General features: G+C 39.1%; 1 pseudogene; it reads right to left on the bottom strand.

Moving 5' to 3' along the window:
* Positions 1–3,049: 3,049 nt before the first annotated feature.
* Positions 3,050–14,911, bottom strand: part of LOC102443268 — a 54,961-nt pseudogene continuing 43,099 nt past the window's right edge.

Here is a 14,911-nt window from a genome sequence, read left to right as displayed (position 1 = left end):
TTTTTCTGTCTTCTCTGCTGAAGGCTTGAAGGGTTTAGGGAAGGGTTTGGCGTCTGGTTACCCAAAGCGGGTCACTCGGACACTAGTTAGCATGTTTTTTCTGTGGCTCCTACTCTACTATGCAGCACTGTCCCCAGGGTGAAGGTGGAATTTCTCCCAGATTCCCCATGCTTTATCAATCAGAACAAATGTTTTAAAATAATTATTACTGAGAAGTCCCTTGCTGTTTTAGCTGCCATTCCGAGCTATTATCAAGCCATTACTTTTAACAAGTTCCTTTAGAAGAATTCTGGTGAATACAATCAGTTCAATCTTATCAGATTCATGCATATTTGATCATACAGCAATATTTGAGTTTACTTCCTGATTGGTCTTGGCTTCATGAGATGTTTCTTGGCCTATGAATGAAGTGTTCCTGCACTAAAAAAAAAAAAAAAAAAAAAAAAAAAAAAAAAAAAAAAAAAAAAAAAAGTATGTGCAATTCAAAAATGGTTCACCAGAGGGAGCACCAGCTCACAGACTTCCACTGTAACTGGAGCATCCAGCTCCAGCTTCACAGTCTTCCCAAACTTTATAGAACAGGAGAATATAGTGTTATATAAAATATACACAAGAGAGGATTAAATATGTCACTGTGATTGTTATCATGTATAAATGTAAAGTTGAATTTGGTGACAGCGAGAGAATGAGATACTGATGTGAAATTCCCCGGGGATTATTTCCATTCATTTCATAATAGCTCAAGAAAGAAAGTTTTAAAAAATTATTTAAAGCATCTAGTATAACAATTTTATTAATTGCTTTGATTGCAAATTTTAGCCAAGTTATTCCTTAAACCTTCTTTTTTTTTTTATTGCTTAAAGTATTACAAAGGTATTACATATGTCTCCTTTTTCCCCCCACCCTTGAAAACCTTCATCTTTTTTTGTGGGAAGCACACTCCCCGGAGATTTAACAAACATCCAATGTTATGCTTCTCCACTGCCCTGGGCCCTTCCCAACTCCCACCCTTCACTCCTCTCCCTTGGCCTCAAGACAAATACTCCCAGTCCCCACTCTCAGAGTGAAGGACAAGAATTAGGGCGGTAAATATGAATAACAAAAATGCAATATGTAAAATTTCACTCTAAATTGACTATGAGACCAAGATCCTCCATGCCCAGAGAAGTGAGCCCGACAGTTGAGTTCACATTTTATAGAACCAGTAGGTTATTCTTCATTGTCATAGTGCAGCATGGATCTGAAAGGGAAAATCTTTGAGAGAGCTGTGAGATATGACTAAAACAAAAATCGTGTTCTTAAGTAAAAAGAACTCTCTAGCTTTTGAAATTGGGCGAGGCTCATTTGGGCCTGTTTTTATTTGACTCTGCAGCCAAGAAGAGGCGAGGTCAAGGCTAAACAGCCTTGGTATTATTCCCGTCTATGCTTCTTTGCTCTTTACAGTGGAGAAGATGGGGGAAGCTTTCGCTGGTTCCCTCTTTTAACTTTAAAAAAGTTAAATTTTTTAATTGATTTCAGAGAGGAAGGGAGAGGGAGAGAGATAGAAACATCAATGATGAGAGAGAGAGTCATTGATTGGCTGCCTCCTGCACGCCCCCTACTGAGGATCTAGCTGAAATCCGGGCATGTGCCCTAACTGGGAAGGGAACCTTGACCTCCTGGTTCATAGGTCGATGCTCAACCACTGAGCAACACCAGTTGGGCTTCACTTTTTACTTGTCTTCTATTTCTTGCCAAATAGCGTGAATTAATCTGATCAAAATACTTGGCCTCAGGCTCCCATTATTCTTCCGCCATCAACAAAAGCATCAGCGAGTGCCCTCAGACTAAGCACAACTCTGTAAACAGTGTCTGCCCTGGGACGAACAGCCTTAGAGGGATTAAAGGAACACGTCTATTAAATAAGTAAACATGGCCAGGGTAAGTGGATGCATTTAGGGCTGCACAAAGCAGCAGTCATGGGTATTTCCATTGTTGTCCAGGCACAAGTCAGAGACTTTCAAAGAGCATCACTGACTAGAATGAGATATCACCTAGGGAGCTGAGGGATCCATAATTAGTTCAGGTCATAATGCTAAGTGAAATAAGCCAGAGACATTTAAAAGACAAATACTGTTTGGTATCTTATATGTAGAATTTTTTTTTTTAAAAAAAGGCTGAACTTATAGAAACAGAGTTGACAGTAGCTGGTGGAAATGGGGAGAAGTTGGCAAAAAGATACCAACTTTCAGTTGTAAGATGAATAAGGTCTGAGGATCTAATGAATGGTGACTATAGTTGATAATACCATATTGTATAATTGAAGTTTTTACCCTGGGCTCCCACATTGTCACTTTTTTCAGGATGTCTGACCGGTGTGGGGCCTGACGCAGCTCAGGGACTGGACACAGGCTAGAGGGATGTGATGGGGAAGGAGCAGGAGGGGAGGGCGTGGCGGGCTCGGCTGTCTGGGCACCTGCTTCCGCAGGCAGGGTGGGGGCTTGGGGTGGCACTGCCATTCCAGATGCCCAAAGGGGCTGATGCAGGACACATGGAGCAGCTTAGGGGTTGGAGGTGAGCAAGGCTTGTGACTTTTGCAGTGGCCCCAATTTTTATCTCCATGTGTATTATAATTTAAAAAATTTGTACATGCACATGAATCTAATTACCTGCTAGACCTTCCAGATGGAAATATGCAATAAATGGATGAAAACAAGGGTCATAAACTTAAGAAAGAGGCAGGCATTTTCAGACCAGCTTAGGTTTAGACATTCACCAGACTGGACTTTTTTTTTTAAAAATCTTCATGAAAGCCTCTTTACCACAATGAACAAAACGACACATTAAAATTCACTTCCAGAATTATCCAAATTATTTTTTAATACAAGTTATTTTTTTTCCACATTTTTAACTATCAAATTTTCTTGGACAAATTTACCTAAAAGAGCAAATGTTTATTTTAGAGCTTACTTTATATTTATATAACAGAATGCTCTAAATTGATGTTCACAAGGTTAGCTTTCTCTAAGCCCTAATGGCTTATATCTTCCCTTAAACTTACTTGTCATTCTCAAAGATATTCTGGAGAAAAAAAAAATCTGAATGAAACACTTATAAAATCTTCTTCATTTCTGTTATCATGTAGCAATTCATCATGGAACCAAGGTGGTTTGTCAACTGAGTAAAGAGCTTCTTGTTCTCAGACATGCCTGACTGCAACTCTCAGAGTGCCAGCCGGCTAAGCTTCTTCGCATCTTTAACAGCTGTAACGGAAACAGGCCATTCTTTGAGTTCTACGTTTTGACTGGTTTTAGCCTCTGAAGAAGGTCATTTTTCTCCTGTACCTGCTTCCCCATTTACTTTTTCTTCATTTAATCCTGGTGTGGGAAGATTCCCCTTCACAATATCATGTTGGAGATCACTTGCAGGACCCAGGATCAAGTGATTGAGATCCACGTGCACTGATATTCTTGAAGGTATTTTTCAAATATGTCCTTTCGTCCTGTTCACTGTCTGTGTGTCTAAACGTTTTGTGCAATTCCAGTTTCCTTCTGTGGAAAAAACTGGTTTCTCGGAAAGATTCTGATGGTTTTCCTCCTTCTCCATTCTAAGATGTTCACTGTCTGTGTGTCTAAACGTTTTGTGCAATTCCAGTTTCCTTCTGTGGAAAAAGCTGGTTTCTCGGAAAGATTCTGATGGCTTTCTTCCTTCTTCCATTCTAAGACGTTTTGTCCCACTGGTTGAAGGACGATCTGGTTTTCCTTGGTTGTCCTCTAGGTGTCTCCCTCATAGGTTGTTTTCATGAACTATTCCTTTGGGGAGATGATGGACTGGTACAGGCCTGTGGGGTGCTGGGTAAGGCTGAGGCTGAAAGTGAAATCTTGAAAGTGAAATTTTGGTTTACCTCCAGAAAAGGGAGCGCTGCACTCCTCAGCCACAGCTGACCCTGGGGATGGCTACATGTGATTCCTTCTGCAGAAAGTGTGGCAGCAGCCGAGCCCTGAGAAGTCTCATGGGGGGAAGGGGGGGCGTGCAGGTGGCATCCATAATACCTTCGTGCCCCAGGGCTGCCATGACAGATTATTGCAAACAGGGTGGCTTAAAACAGAAACTTAGGCTGTCACATTTCTGCAGGCCAGAAGTCTGAAGTCAGTCTGTCCCCAGGGTTGGTTCTTTCTGGTGGCCTGAGGGAGAGTCCATTCCTGTCTTTGTCCCAGCTTCTGGCGATGGCCCTCAATCCTGGGCTTCTCTTGATTTGCAGACGCATCACTTCAACCACGGCCTCTATAGTCACATCACCTTCCACTCTCTGTCACCAAGTCTTCTCCTTTTCTGGCTCTTTTAGGGAAAGTCCTTGGGTTTCGGTCCCACCCTAATCCAGGGTGATTTTATTTTGAACCGTACCTAATTACATCTTCATAGAACCTTGTGCCAAGCAAAGGCACATTCTCAGGTTCTGGGTGTACACGAATTTCGAGGGGGACACTATTCAACTTAGTACACCACATGTATTATATAATTCTGTCTGCTTAGGGAGCATGAATCCTTTTTTTGGGGGCATCCAGATGACTTTGAGGGTGATTGCTATAACAAGGCACATGCCTTTTTGCAAATTAGAGGGTATTTAGATTGTGCAATAAATGGTATGGAAATATTTAATTAAGTTGAGAATCCATTTGCATCATCAAAGAAATTTTAACATTACAGTTATCAATGATAGAAAAGGAAAACCTATTCAATTAAAGACAGGCTCTCAGCTGTGTGACACTTTTTGCATGGTTGTAAAAAATTTTTTATTGTATAGTAGTGCAATAAAGTTTTTTAAATCAACATAGGTATCAAAAGTTAGACTAAATCATTTCTAAAAGTCTTGATTAGGAATTACATGTAGCCATTTCAAGAATAAAATCATATACGTATTAAAATTATATTAATTATAGCAAACTTACAAGTACTTTAATATTTGACAACTTTTGAAGCTTAAATTTAGTATTTAATGTCTTTCCAAATACTGTATGGATTTTATATTAATTTTGAAACATAAAAAAATTCATGTGTTTTGGGTTTTTTTTTGTACCAAGCTCCACATAGATGTTCCTGAATCCCCTCCAGTTTACCCCAGAGTGTAGGATAATTTTTTGTTATGAATCATAACTTGAAAAGATGGAACATGCCTTAGAGACCTTTCTAGGCATAAACAAATGCATTTTTGTTTATGTGTATATACATTATCATATATTTATAAAATTATATTTATGTAAAACCATATTTTAATATGTATTTATTGTAAATATAAAATTATATAGTTTTACACCAGTGGAATGATAGTACACATATAACTGGCTTTCTTTTCTTTAAACATAAAGTTTACCCTTCTTATAAGTACCCATAGAATTATGTCATGTTAAAAAATAGCTGTAGGCATTTCATATAGTATGGCTGTATCAATGACCTGTAATTTATCTTATCAGTTTCCTGTTAATAACAGGTTGTCTCCAGATATTTTTACTTTTGATATCACCAGTAATGTTACAATTGATATTTGTAGAATAAATTCCTAGAAGTGAAATTGTGGCATCAAAGGTTATGTGATCTAAATTCTTGATAGACACTGTGAAATTACTAGCATCCTTTGGCACCATTTTATTCTCTAACATTCAGTTTCAGAGATGGCCTGCTTTCCCACACAATTTCCAGTGGTCTTTTAAATTGTCAATCAGAGGTTGGAAAGTACTATCTTCTTTCTTCAATTGTGGGTGAGAAAATAAAAGAGAGATAGGAGAAACTAGATTGCTCATATTATGTAATTTGATCAATGCTTATCTGCAGGATACAACATAAGAACTTAATAGAAATTTAGCTCTTAATATGGGAAATTTTGGTAAGTAATTTTGATAGGAAAACCAACTTTGCCTTCACTTCAAGAGTGTTTTAGCCAGTATTATAATGAACACCGTCTGTTACCCTGGAAAGGCAAATTATAGATTTTTTTTCACAGATCATGGGAGTGAGAACTAGTAGATGTGCAGTATAGGCTTATATATCATTGGTCTTATATAAACATTTTATATATAACTAGGGGCCGGTTCACGAAATTCGTGCACTTGGTGGGGAGGTCCCTCAGCCTAGCCTGCCCCCTCTCACATACTGGGAGCCCTCAGGGGATGTCCTACTGACAGCTTAGGCCCACTCCCTGCTCCCCTTGGGGAGTGGGCCTAAGCTGCAGTCTGGCCTCCCTTTGTGGGAGGCGACCGGGCTGATCAGGGGAAGGCACCAGCCCCATCACCCCGCTGCTGCAGCCACTGCCAGTCACCGCAGCCACCAAGGTGTTTTCATCAACACGGACTCCAGTCCCTTCACCATGAAAAAATGACAACTTTCTTTAGGCATTTTCAAGATGTGTCTTTCAAAGGATATGATATTTCTTTATTATTATTTTTATCCTCACCTGAGAATATGTTTCCATTGATTTTTACAGAATGTGAAAGAGAAAGGGAAAGACAGAGAGAAACATCAAAGTGAGAGGAACACTTTGATTGGTTGCCTCCTGCATGAGCCCTGACCTGGGCCCGGCCAGGGAGAAGCCTGCAACCTAGGTCCATGCCCTTGGTCAGAATTGAACCCAGACCCAGCAGTGGGCAGGCCGGGGCATTATCCACTGAGCCAAACCGGCTAGGGCAGGATATGACATTTCTTAGCCCTCCAGCAGCAGACCTTCGTTTTTTTTCCTAGGAGTGTGGTGAAAAACCCTAGGTCACTTTTTTGGATTCTTATTACCCAAGTTACTAAGAATATTACCTGTGGCATACAAGGAGCTTAGCCACTGAGCGGTCAGAAAAGGTGTTGCCTCTGTAGTTCACACTGATCTCAGGCTAGGCCCCCCACCCAGGCCTGACGCCTCAGCCAGAGGCGTCGACCCCCATTACCCTCTGACTGCCGGCTCTGCCCCCCGCCCAGACCTAACGCCTCTGGCCCAGGCATCAGGCCTGGGCAGGGGACACCCAGACCCCTCCAATTGCCGGCTCCGCCCCCTGCCCAGGCCTAATGCCTTTGGCCGAGGCTTTAGGCTTGGGCAGGGACCCCGCCCCGCCCCCCCCCCAGCAGCTCCGATGGCTGGCACTGCCCCTGCCCAGGAGCCCCCTGGCTCAGGCCCTTCGTACACTGCTCAGGGCCCACGCAGGGCCTACCTCAGAGTGACCTGGGTTCCGATGATGTTCCCGGGACCCAGGCCGCTGGGCGCCTATGTATGCAAATTAACCACCATCTTTGTTGGGTTAATTAGCATACTCATCCGATTGGCTGGTGAGTGTAGCAGAGTGACACCAATTTGCATGTTTCTCTTTTATTAGTCTAGATTAGTGGTGTGATTTGGGGAAAATCATTGAACTGTTTAGCCATTTTGTGTCTATTTCCCATATTTATAAATATAGGGTTTAGGACCTTAACACTTTAAAAAATGTTATGAATCTAGGAATGTTTAAATTCAATCAATACTGCTGTTGATGAGGATTTCCAAAGTAAAACCTTCTGATTTTAATTCTCCAGTAGGTGGTGATATTAAAACACCCAAAATAATTGCTGATTTCGTAACTGACAGCAACTCTTCTCTTAGGATTCATTCTAGAAATACTCTTTGTCATTATAGTAAAACTAGAGGCCTAGTGCATGAATTCGTGCATGGGTGGGGTCCCTTGGCCTGGTGATTGGGGCCGATCAGCCTGTCTCGCCCAGTCTGGGGGGAGGGACTGTGGGAGGTTGGCTGTGGGAGCGCACTGACCACCAGGGTGCAGCTCCTGCATTGAGCGTCTGCCCCCTGGTGGTCAGTGTGCATCATAGAGACCAGTCAACTGGTTGTTTGGTCTCTTAGGCTTTTATATAGAGAGAGATTTTAATGTGATAAAAGGAGTACATTTATATAATTTAATTATATAGAAAATCAAAGACATCAACCAAAACATTGGAAGTTTAAAAAGTTGCAAGATTTTAAATGTAATATTTAAAAAAATCAATTGCAGCCCTAGCCGGTTTGGCTCAGTGGATAGAGCGTCAGCCTGTAGACTGAAAGGTCCCAGGTTCGATTCTGGTCAAGGGCATATGCTCAGGTTGTGGGCTCGATCCCTAGTAGGGGGCATGCAGGAAGCAGCCAATCAATGATTCTCTCTCATCATTGATGTTTCTATCTCTCTCTCCCTCTCCCTTCCTCTCTGAAATCAATAAAAATATATTTAAAAAGATCAATTGCACACTTAGATTAATGACATGTAGTTAGATAATGAAGAAATAAATGTGATAACAACAAAAGCAATAAATAGTGATTTATCTTGAAACATAACATATATATTAACAGAATATAATAAAACCTTAGTAGGGAAATAAATTAAGATATTCATAATTACAGAGATCAAATATAGTACATATAAAAATACTATTTATGCTGTAAATAGATGAAATGCAAATATACATTAAGAGTCCATATGCAACATTTTAATAGAAATTGACAATAGTAAAAACCTATTTTCCCAATAGGAAAAATCAGGAAGCAAGTACATAAGATAATTTTTTAAAAGATAATAATAATGATTGACTTACTCTATAAAATTTCCAAATATTTTACAAAACTTTTGTTAAAATTAAATGGTAACTGGAGAACAATGGAAAAGTGATCATTAAAATAGAAAAAAAACGTTTTAGAATAGATTATTATGATAAAGATTTTTCACTGCCAAAATATAATGTTTACAGATCCTTATATAAAATATGTATGTTAATATAAAAGAATCAACACTGATGAATGCTACCAATGCATAACCAAATAGTAGTTATTAATATGCAGGTTAGAAGATTTAAGTAGGGTATTTTGTGCTATTTAGAAAATTTCTTTGACATTTTGCTTATTCTTAAAAAAAAAACCCCACAGAAATATGTAGATTAGGAATTAGGCATCACTTACAGAGAGGATTGTTACATGTTGTTTCCTTGGCAAGACATGCAATCTTGCTGTAGAATTTTTAAATTGGACAGGCAACAATCTGAGCTGATTTAGGAGGTGTCTGAAATGAAGAATAAGGGATAATCTCAGAGACACTGCCAATTTCAATTTCCTTTCTTTAAAGAAAGAAGTGATACATTATCCTAACTATCAAATCTCTTCCTATCTGAACACAGGAACCTAATAGACTAGGATAAGTGCTAGCTGCATTCTCATCATCTGGACTCAGGAACAAAAGTGAGTAAGATAATATGGGATACTTACGTGTTATTACAGATGAAGCAAAACTGAAAGGAGAAAGGAGCCTGAGAAAACCAGAATCTCATTTTGTCAAGTGCAGGGCATCCTTCTGTCTCCTTGGCACACAGGGGACCATTGATCTCAGCCTGCCTTGAAGGGAGGCGTGCCACTTAGGTGCAAGTGAGTTCAACCTTCCAAACCCAGCCCATAAAAACTTCCTGTGTGCTTCCTCCTCACACTCTTGCTCATCTCCCAGCAAATGCAGAGGAAAAAATTGGCCAAGCACTCACTGCTTGGCCCAGGGGATGGTAGAGTCAAAGATGGGAGGAACTTGTCCCTTAGCTGATGTTTACCTGAAACATTTGTATTCAACTTTGCATGAATGAAAAGTAAACTTTCACTATGAAATAGTGGGACTTGTTTTTACAGCAGCTTAGTGCTACTTATTCTAACTAGTACCTGTTACTGAATTTTTAATTGTCAAATTACATATTTAGTTAGTTGAAATTAATGTATACATGATATTTTATCTGTGACTTTCTTTGTTAATATTTCCATGAACTGATTTTTGTATGTAAAGAATGTTGACATGGTAGCAATTTTTAACACAATATCCATTTGTATTTCATATTGTTAGTATTCTCTTGTATTTCTTATCCAATTTAAAATGTTTGGCATTAGGTTTCTAGCTTTTGTTGTATTGCACCCCGCGAATCACACAAGGACGCCTCAAAAAGTCGAATTAAGGAGCCACATTTATTTCAAAGCCAGGACTACAAGGGAGCAATTTGCTCTCCAAATCTCATAGTGCCCTCTTGGCCGAAACATCAGACTTATGTAGGCAAATATCACAAAGGTATTGATTACATCTCGAGGTTTGGAATGAGGAACCTGATATCACAAAGGTATTGATTACATCTCGAGGTTTGGAATGAGGAACCTGGTTTGCAAAAAGCAGTTTGTTACAGAAGCTTAGATTGAGCAAGTTAGTTACAAAGATTAATTATAGTTTTGTGTCTTGGGACCACTGAGTCAACGGAAACACATTATCTGGAGCCATTGAGGCAATTTAGAATAATTGTTCTGTCATCGTCTCCAGGTGCAGAGGAATGTGTTTTGAAAGACCAGTAAGATCACTATCCATGGGGGTATTCAAACCACAACCAATGGAGTATTCAATAGAATGGGATAACTTATATACGTTCAGAAAATCAAAATAACTTTCCTATTATTTTAGCAAGCAAATAATTACAGAAGCCAAGTCAGCAGGGTTAAAATATTAAACAGCAATTTTTACCCAAGCATGGTTGCTACCATGCTTCACTTTTCACCATAAGTTATGCTACTGAGTATCTCGACTTATTATTTTGGGGACTTTATTCAAAATGGAATTATCTGATCAAAGGAATGAATGGTTGAAAAGGATAAATGTGACCAGTGGCTAACACACAGTCTATGAATTCCTAAAAATCACCGACTTGTGCAAAATTGTGCATAACCACAGAAAAGAGAAAGGGAAGTTACACTTACTGGAAACTAAAAACTTCTGCTCTGTGAATGACACTATTTAGAGAATGAAAGCCAGATTTTGAGAAAATCTTTACATATTTGATACAGGACTGTATCAAATATACAAAGACTTCTTAAAATGCAACAATTAGAAAAGAAACAACCCAATTAAAAAGTGTCACTAGGCCGTAACCGGTTTGGCTCAGTGGATAGAGCGTCGGCCTGCGGACTGAAAGGTCCCAGGTTCGATTCTAGTCAAGGGCATGTACCTTGGTTGCAGGCACATCCCCAGTGTGGGGTGTGCAGGAGGCAGCTCATCAATGTTTCTCTCTCATCGATGTTTCTGGCTCTCTATCCCTCTCCTTTCCTCTCAATAAAATATATTTTTTAAAAAAAGTGTCACTAGGAAATTGCAATGAAAACAATAAACAATTACAATACTACATAATTATTAGAATACCCAACATCCAAAACACTGACAGCACCCAGGGCTGCCAAGGAGGTGGAGCATCAGGAACTCTCACTCGTTGCTCTTGGGCATGAAAAACGGTACAGTCCTTTGGAAGATACTTTGTGGTTCCTTATAAAACTAAAGATATTCTTACCATCTGATCCAGCAATCATGTTCCTTAAATTGAAAACTGCACTCAAAATAAACTGAAAACTTATGTTCACACAAAAATCTACACACACTTGTTTATAGCAGCTTTATCCATAATTGCAAAGACTTGGAAGTCACCCGGATGTCCTGCAGGAGGTGATGGATAGACAAACGAGTGCATCCATACAATGGAAAATTACTTAGTAATAAAATAAAACGAATTATCAACTCATAAAAACACATTGTAGAATATTAAGTGCATATGACTAAGTGAAATAAGTTAATTTGAAAAAGCTATATACTCTATGATTCCAACTATGTGATATTCTCTAAAAGGCAAAACTATGGAGACAGTAAAGAGATGAGTGATTTCCAGGTGTTGGGGGGAGGGCTGAACAGGCGGATCACAGAGGATTATTAGAGCTGAGAAACTATTCTGAATGATACTGTAATGGTGCACACATGGTCATACATTGGTCAGAACCCAGAGAGTGCACAACACAAATAATGAACTATGGACTTTAGTTAATAATAATGTGTCAATATTGGCTCATTAAATGTACCACACGTTTGCAAGATATTAATAATAGTGGAAACTGTGTGTTGGGAACGCTCTGTGGTTCCTGCTAAATTTTTCTGTAGAACTAAAACTGCTCTAAAAAAGTCTTAATGAAAAAACAAACCAACAAATGCCACAGGGGTTAGGGACATAATGCTCAAATACTTCATCAATGACATGCAATGATTTGACACACAATGATTAGGAAGAAAATCCTATTTTAGAAATACTTTAGTTAAGAGCAAAACTTATAAAAACTAAAATTGTCAGTGTTGGTGTAACAAAGAAGAACCGTTGTACTTATTTATTGCTGGTCATCTTTAGGAGTAAGATGCCTACATAATAAGGGCTGTGGATGCATGTGGCTCATACACATGGTACATGGAGGGAGCTGGTAGATATTTGAGGGTGTCTGTGTGTGTTTTGTGTATTCCAATCTCAGCTGGTGCTAACTACTGCTAACTACCTCCTAGTATTTGTTACAGACGAAATTGCGCATAAGGAAATGCAAAATTTACGGTAAGCTCAAGTTGTTCTCAAATCAATTAATTGCACTAGAAAGAAATTGATTTTCAAAGGAAGCATTATCACAAAGCTGACTAGAACGAAAACATTTCTAAAAACCAGCAGTCTTCTACTCCACATTTCTCCTTCACAAGCCCAGCCTCCAGTCACGACTTTCAATTCCTTTTGTCTGTTTCTTCACGTAATTAGGTCCATATTTATTTTTTTAAAAATGCTTCAATTGCTATTTCATTAGTTACCATGTTAGAAATTAACTACTGCAACCACTTAGCTTTTGAAACTCTCACGCCTGCCTCCCCCACTCTGCATGTTATGTCCATGGACACTCTATGTTATTATGGCTTTGTAAATACTGTTTCACATTCAGTCAAGTGGTTTACTGTGAATGTCTTCCCTTCCCTGCAGAATTTTTGTCTTTAACATTTGACTCTTATTAGTAGTATTTATTATGGTTGGTTTCACAGCTGTGTAGTGGTAAGTGAATTTTGATTTACATTTCTTTTCTAATTCCAGTGAAATGTGAGCATTGACATTATTTGTATCTGTTCTTTATATGTTCGGAATTTGAGACTTTCATTAGTTATGTTGTCAGTTTGGAATTTCATCACTTTCTTTTTAAAACATTTATCCATGTCATTTTACAAATGTGTTTTCTATTTTTTTCTGACACATATAGTTTTTAGTATGTGTTTTACACTTTAATTTATTATGGTGTATGATGTGACATTTGGATCTAATTTATTTCTTCTTCTTACCAATATCCAATATTCTAGATGTTCCTTTGCCAGTAATTTTCCCCCTCATTGGCCTTGCACTATTTGTTAGTTTTTAGAATTATGTTCATGTCATCTGTTCTCTCAAGACCTGCACTATTCTCATAGAAATTGGTGCTTCTTCTACAATGTCTACACTGGGATTCCCTTTGCATCCTGCTGAACTTTATTTCCTTGGGTATTTAGTATTGCTGGGCTCTATTTCCTCTATAATCTCTATTATTTGGTGGTTGGATTGCCCCGTCTCTCTCTCTCTCTCTCTCTCTCTCTCTCTCTCTCTCTCTCTCTCTCATGCACACACACACACACACACACACACACACACACATTATCATCATCTGCTGGAAGTGACTTTATTGCGCTAGTATACCTTAAACACTATTCCACTACTATGGAGAGCATTTACACTTCCTAATCTTGTGCTCTTTTTGATCTTTTAACCTCAGGGAGGCAAACATTTTAATGTAATTTTGGTTAGTTGTGTTTTTTTTTTAAATAGCCATGGTTTTTTAAACATTCAGAGTTTGTTGCTTTTAATATATTTGTTGTTGGATTTAGCTCAGAATAAGCACTATGATTATTCATTCAACATCTGTTCAGAGGTATGAATACACCTCCCACACTCTGTGTGTTCTTGAGGGAGGTTTTCGCTTGGTCCTTGCAAATTAGGAAGGAGACACTGAAGTCCAGTGAATAGAGTAGCTTATTAATGGATTTTTAAAGAATCATATGATCCAGGAACTTGCCCAGGGCAAATACTAGAATGTAAAGGACTTGCTTCGGACAACAAGGCTCAGGGTCACTTATCTCCCTCTGCCTGGGAATAGTCAGCGACCTCCCTGGCTCCAGGTAATCTTCTGAGGCACAGCGTTTACTGTCTGTGCCACCTCCTGGTCATGTATACTCCGCCTCTGAGAGCTGTCATCTTTCTACGTGTTAGCGTTTTTGGCCCAATTAAGAGATAAGTTAGCTCCTTAAAGGTGGGTCTCTAATAAGTTCCTTCTCTTGTATGCCTTATGGTGTCGAGATCAATTTTTCACATAAAGTAGATGCTCAAAAATATCGATCGCAATTAGTCGGTAACTATTGATTGTAGAATGCCCTAGTGTAAAATTTTGCCAATAGACTATATATTTTTTAATGTTCACACACACACACACACACACACACACACACACACACATCTTTTTTGCTTTCTTGTCAGATATCTTTGCTGACACATTAGATTTTGTGACTCCCTGTTTTGCCAGATCATATGTGACACCATACTGCTAACTACCACCTAAAAGGAAATCTCAGAGGGTCGTGAACAGCATGTGTCAGCTGCACAGCTCTCTCACCCTTTTCTGTTCTGCAGGATTGTACTCTTAGGGATGTGTTTCTTCTCACAGCAGACACACAGGAAGTTCAACAATACATCTGTAAATGCGCTTCCCCGAAAATGTTTTGGCACATAGGTTTACTGATTGGAAGCAGGCGCTCTGCTGACTTCAAGAATATCCCGGTTCGATGCCGTTATTTCCTTTGTGGCTTAAATAACCATATATTTATCTGAATTCGAAACCATGGGTTCCAACCTCTTTTTAAGTTGCCAGAAATTGCTGACCATAGCTTAGTAACAGGGGTAGAGCTAAAATCGTCGTTCATTCTTATGAGGTGGCAGAATAAATGAAACCTCAGAAACAAAAGATAAATTTGGCTCATGTGGCACTGACTGACAGACATTGTTCAACCCG

This window comes from Myotis lucifugus, unplaced genomic scaffold, assembly GCF_000147115.1.
Source record: "Myotis lucifugus unplaced genomic scaffold, Myoluc2.0 scaffold_17, whole genome shotgun sequence".
Lineage (NCBI taxonomy): Eukaryota > Metazoa > Chordata > Mammalia > Chiroptera > Vespertilionidae > Myotis > Myotis lucifugus.
This window is presented reverse-complemented; position numbering and strand designations above follow the sequence as displayed.